The sequence below is a fragment of the Apium graveolens genome, chromosome 1 (genome assembly GCF_009905375.1).
Source record: "Apium graveolens cultivar Ventura chromosome 1, ASM990537v1, whole genome shotgun sequence".
In the NCBI taxonomy this organism is placed as follows: Eukaryota; Viridiplantae; Streptophyta; class Magnoliopsida; order Apiales; family Apiaceae; genus Apium; species Apium graveolens.
The window spans coordinates 186,828,245-186,834,363 of record NC_133647.1 but is presented as its reverse complement, the minus strand read 5'-3'; the positions used below and the strand labels follow the sequence as shown (position 1 = coordinate 186,834,363).

Below are 6,119 nucleotides of genomic sequence, written 5' to 3'. Positions count from 1 at the left end.
ATCAGAGGAGTAACAAACAATTTTTTAATATTTCGTCTTAAATATAATAATATAAATTTACCTCATGTTAACCATTAAACATGGTTTTATCTGCTCTCTCATTATTTTTCAATCTAATATCATAAAATATATCATATTTTAATAATTAACAATTTTAAAATAATATAAAAATCAATTTAAGTATTTTTTTAAAGATTAATTTTCAAAATTGAAGATAATATTAATATGGTAATTTGACTTTAAAAAAATTAAGGAAAAATTGAAATGGTATTTTGAGTTAAAAATTTAGAAAATATAAAGTAATTGTAATTTTTAATATTTACGAAGTGATAAAAATATTAAGATGGTAGATTCAGTTAACAAGAAAGTTTTAAAAAAGTAAGATAATATAATTAAATTTTCATTACTTCAAATATATATACATATGGGTTTTGGTCCACAACCGGTGGCTGGTCCAACCACCAGGCCACCCGTAAGCAGTCATTCGTGAGGTTTCCGCATTGATTCATAGCGGAGTGACTACTCTCGCATTGAGCCATTGATCCGGTGATTTTAATATTATTTTTTAAAAACTTGAAAAATAGAATTTTATAACACACTTTTCTGGATGAATCATGGATAAATAATTTAATTTGAATAAAAAATTTATATTACTATAAATGTTTAATTATTATTTTTAACAATATTTTTTGGTTTATTTGACTAACCGTTAATATAAAAATATTTTAAAAAATCATAAAATAATCGTAATATGTTATTTTATTACTTGAAATAGTTGTATCGCGGTATGAAAATAATAATAAGTGTTAGGTCTGCCTCAGCTCTGAAGGCCATTCGCGGAGGGAATCAACTAAAAGGAGTTTCTTCTGCCGAAGATCCACAATGAACAAGAACCAATAAGTATTATCGCAGCAAGAGTAGAAAGTATAATCACAGTCAAGGAGAGAAGACCCAATGTGTTGCGAATAACTCGAGTAGAAATCAAAGAGCGCGATAAGCTGGTCATCGGTCGTGTTCTTGTGAGGATGATCTTGCAAGAATTGTAGGTTTAATTACTTATCCACCTTTTCGTCAAACTCGAATGCCTATTTACTTTCGAATTCATGAAATCTGAACTGAAATAATGAAAAAATAAAGACTTGGTTTCCTTTCATATTTTGGCAATGATCCCTTATTACAATTTGCATCATATAACTATAATGCAGGAAGTACTTCTTCACTGTGGGTAAAAAATATAAGCTGACATCCTGAATCATCAATGGCTCTATATAAGCATTCTTACAACTGGAGCATACATTCTTGCCGCGTGTGAAGGACTGAACATCATGCCAAGTAAGCACACTAGTAGCGTCTCGATAACTGTTCCGTAAGAAGTCACCATCATTACCCCGCCAATATGCCCACAACAAGTTCATCTTCCTATTTTTTAATGGTCTCGTCATATCAGCCTTCCGCTCAGCATCACCCATCTTCAGCCTATCCTTCTCCTTTATCTTCTAAAGTGTCAATCGCAACCACATTTCAATACCCAAAATCAAAGAATATTCATTTAAAAAAAAAGGAGATAACTTGTATAAACTATTTTGATTCAAGATGCATACATCAAGCTTCCGAGCCAACTTATCAGGAATAACGTCACGAGTGTCCCCAAATGTACCATGCCACCAGTCCCCGGGGTATACTCGCCATACTCTATACGGGAGTAGTAGGGTCAAGTTATCATTCAAAAGATACACAAACATCACATACAGTTTGAACCAGAGGAGGAACTAACTTAAGTTAATAATGATATTGTGTTAAAAATATACCTCAAGGTTAACACCGGAAGAAATGGGCGATCTGGATTCTGCTGAGTAGTAGGATGAGGGATAATGAAGGGGGTTGTGAAGGAGGAGGAGCAGTATCAGTAGTCTACAATTGCATTCATATACAGACATTAACTTATATATTCAAGATTGAAGATTGAAATTCATACATTTGTAATATTAAAGAATAATACCTCAATCTGAACCAGAGGAGGGACTGATACAGAAGTCGGCTATGAAGCAGGAGGAGAAGTAGAAGCAGTTTATAATTGCATTCATACACAGACATTAACTTACATATTCAAGACTGAAGATTGAAAGTGATATAGTTCCAATATTAAAGAATAATACCTATATTTGGACCAGAGGAGGGACTAATACAAGGGTCGGCTGTGAAGGAGAATGAGCAATCTCAGCAGTCTATAATTACATTCATATACAGACATTAGCTCACATATTCAAGATTAAAAGTGATACAATTGCAATATTAAAGAATAATACCTCAATTTGGACCGCAGGAGGGACTGATACAGGGGTCAGTTATGAATTAGGAGGAGCAGTAGCAACAGTCTGGGTAGAAGAGGAATCTCACACTTGAGGAGGCACATCTATAGTCTCGACCCGCATTAAGGTTATATGATGACTCATAGGCAACTAAAATGAACACATTGGGGACTGAAAATTTAAATTTTATTAAATATAAGTACATGACGAGGGCGTTTATTGGAGGCATCCAATGTAGGCGAAACATGAGTATCACTAGTGTCATCCTGCAATAAGATCACATGACAACTATCATACACATATTCATGAGGTTCAAAAAAATTAGGATGAAATGAAAGATTCATATCTCACACAAATGTTTTTGGAGACAGAAACTGCAGGCTACTAAGACGATGAAGGGGCACTGGGATCAATATCCATATGTTGTGCACAGGAGGGTCTATCAAAACTGGGTATGCTTAATGTAACACCCCTCCACTCGGATGTGACTCGATCATAACGAAGCAAAAACTCAGGTTTGTAATCGTAAAACCAATTGGAGGATCATGGTTGTGGGTTTTCTGTAATGTCCTCATGCCGCAGTAAAGCTGCAAATACCAGCAACTATTATTTATATAGAAGAGACACACATAACATGCTAACGAAAAATGCTACTAAATGCAAGAAACTAAGCAAATTAAAGTCAGAAATTAAAGACATACCTCATTAACCATGTCCTACTGCACAAACCAATCACGGGGTACTATCTTCCTCGGATCATCCCAGTAAAATGGAGCAATCCTCAACTTACTAACCTTCTTATACTAGTATATATATTGTTCCATCGTCACGTATGTAAATCGTGTCCCCATCCCAACTTAATCTATCTGGCCATTCATAAAAGTATACCACCCATCCCTATACCGTCTCAGGCTAATCATATGTCGATCACGCTACCACCGAGACATCCTCTACCTCTGCAGCTCAGTGTGATCAATCGAATCCTCCGAAATATGTTGTAAAAGGCCAAACTGTCTCAAAACTATATCCGGCATGAGGTACTCAATAATCGCCTAGCAAATAAGTGGGATACGCCCGAGAGCCATACATTGTGCATCTAGAAGCCCGACATCATACTCCCCAAATATGTCTGTCGCGTTATAGAATGCCTGATAAGGCTGCCTTGTTAGCCAATCCATCTGGAAGCCATCAAAATCGCCCTTGTACAGACATGTAAGAAAAATAATAAACATTGATAAAATACATAATATGACAGAGATATGCAAAGTGGAGGCGAGTTAGATAATAAACTTGTAAAGGGGAAAATACTTGTATAGTGGTGAGGGTTCTCCCTTTGATCAAGGTAGAGCACAGCCCACTTGACAGCCCTAAGCCATATGAGCTCCTGACCGGTGCAATCTTAGATGCCCCGGGTAACAGCCTCTCGTGTGTCAAACTCCTTGATAGCTTTCGCAAACTTTTTAGAAGCATGCGTCTAACTCCTGAACAACTAGCTCAATACAGCAGCTCCCCAGGAAAACCCTGATATCCTGGTCTGAACCTGAATGAGTTGTATCCACCTAAATTGCAGACAGGGTACTAAAGTATAAGAAAAAAGAAACTATTATTTATAATTTTCAAGAACTACATAAAAAGGACAATGGATCATATAAAAAACTAGAAAAACCTAAGAAGGACAATGCATCGGCTGGATGAAGAAAATAGTACAGCCCCAATGAGGAAGAGGAGGTAACACTGGTTGTAAACAATAGCATCTTGTTGGAGCTCTGGGAACGGCCTCACACCATACTTCTTCCTCAACTTATAAAGAACTACCCCATCGTTATACATATCCTCTCGCTTCTCTTCAGACAAAGTCGAATCTAAGTGAGCGGCCCTTAACAGGCAGGCCCAGGATCATGTGCACATCCTCAAGGGTTATGGTCAGCTCTCCAAAAGGAAAGTGAAAGGTGTTGGTCTTTGGACTCCATCTACAGTTACATTCATATACGGACATCATTTACATATTCAAATATGATCTAGTGTTCATTGTAAAATTTAAGTAAAGTAGCTCTCCACCATGGTCGTGATCAGACATATGTCGTTATAGGGAATCACATTTGTGTAAGCAAACACACCAAAACCCCAAAGCTTCAGCAACTCACACCGCTCAACATCAATAACACATTCCTCCATATTAGCAGTGTACTGCCGGATATCAAGCTTATCTCATACACCGCCCGCCCATAATAATGTGCTATTATGCTCATCATGCATCGTCGAGAGTAATTCATCCACGGGCCCGCTCTCAATGCTCAGATCCATAATAGCTGCAATGTAAACGTATCAAATAATTAAACACATTTTATAAACATGATAATCAGTGCATAAGTAACATAAAATTTAATTTAAAACTAATTAATTCGAAATAAAAAAGCATAAATCAATCCAAAAATCAACTAAAATTTGAATCATTTTTTAAATAAAAAAATTCAAATAATTAGTTCTAAATAAAAAAATTAAACCTAAATTCAATTTACAATCAATTCATTCGAATTAAAATTCATAATTTTACTAAAACCTGGCATGACTTGTTTATTTACACATTAATCAATTAATCAACAATCACAAGAATAGTCACACCAGCATACTTGTTTGGAAAATTAATCCTAATTTGGATAAGTAAATAAACAATAACCGATTTTCGATTAACGAACCTTCATTAATTAATCATTAATTTTATATTTTATTTATTAACCTAAAAGGGGGAATTAAGCCTATTTCAAATTAAAAAAAATCATAAATTCCATTTATAACTTGAATGACCCCTAAATTAACCAATTTATCACATAAATTAATCCTAATTCAAACCATTATTATGACATTCGACATAATCATCACAATTTCGAACAAATATCATATCCATATAACAATTTTGATTAGTTTTCAAACAAAATCGTACAAAATAAGATCTAAAATCATACAAAACATAATCAAGTTTCATGTTGTATAAATTCGAGTATAAATGAGCGTGTGTATAAATTTTATGTGTATATAAAATCAAGTACGTGTAATTATGTGTGTGTGTGTCTGTATATAACAAGAACCAAGTGTGTGTATATACCTAGAACTGAGTATGACTGAAAATCAACTCCAATCGGAATCATATAGTTTGAAATTGACTGAAAATCACCCCCGATTGAAATCGCTTGAGATGGTGGAACTGATGATGATGATGATGATGATCAAATAAAAATACAGCAACAAATTCTTCCCCAAATCGGCTGAAAATCGCAGTCTGGTGGTAAAAATTGTGTGTTTTTTGTGTATATCTGCAAAATGCGGGAAGTTAGGCATTTTGAACGCGGCGAGTCGGGTCGGGTTTGCCACAATGAGTCATTGCGGGAGGTAGGTAAGGGCCTTTTGGTAATTTGATATTTTTCTTTTTTAAAGATTTTATATAACTACTATTATGTTACTAATTGCATTTTAGAAAATGAAAAAAAATCAAAATTTTGGGATAGAAATAACTGAAAATATGTAAATATCTATTATCTATTATTTTAAAAAAATGTAAATAAAAATTAATCTTTCTTATTTTTTTAATAAAAATAATTAAAAACTCCTCCCGTAATGAGACATTACGGTACAAAACAACCCCCGCAATGAAGCATTGATGGTTGTCTCCTGCAATATTTCATTGCGGTAGGTGGTTCCACCAGCCATCCGCGGTTGTGGAAGAGCACCCCATATATATAATAATTTCATATTAAAGATTCAGACATATATGATATATTTGTGTAATTTAATTTCCAGACTCACAACAATTTT

General features: G+C 34.5%; 1 long non-coding RNA gene across 3 annotated transcripts; it reads right to left on the bottom strand.

Annotated features, from left to right (window-relative positions):
- Nucleotides 1–1,144: 1,144 nt before the first annotated feature.
- LOC141722923 (uncharacterized) lies at nucleotides 1,145–3,502 on the bottom strand. 3 transcript variants are annotated; one of them, XR_012575930.1, is made up of 8 exons: nucleotides 3,011–3,502; nucleotides 2,661–2,896; nucleotides 2,307–2,575; nucleotides 2,157–2,225; nucleotides 2,000–2,038; nucleotides 1,809–1,911; nucleotides 1,602–1,692; nucleotides 1,145–1,496 (listed from the first exon to the last, which is right to left on the bottom strand). It is a non-coding gene; the product is annotated as an uncharacterized LOC141722923 (long non-coding RNA). The 3 variants fall into 3 exon arrangements; XR_012575924.1 differs by having other exon boundaries at nucleotides 2,000–2,225; XR_012575936.1 differs by having other exon boundaries at nucleotides 1,145–1,493; nucleotides 2,000–2,225.
- Nucleotides 3,503–6,119: the final 2,617 nt, after the last annotated feature.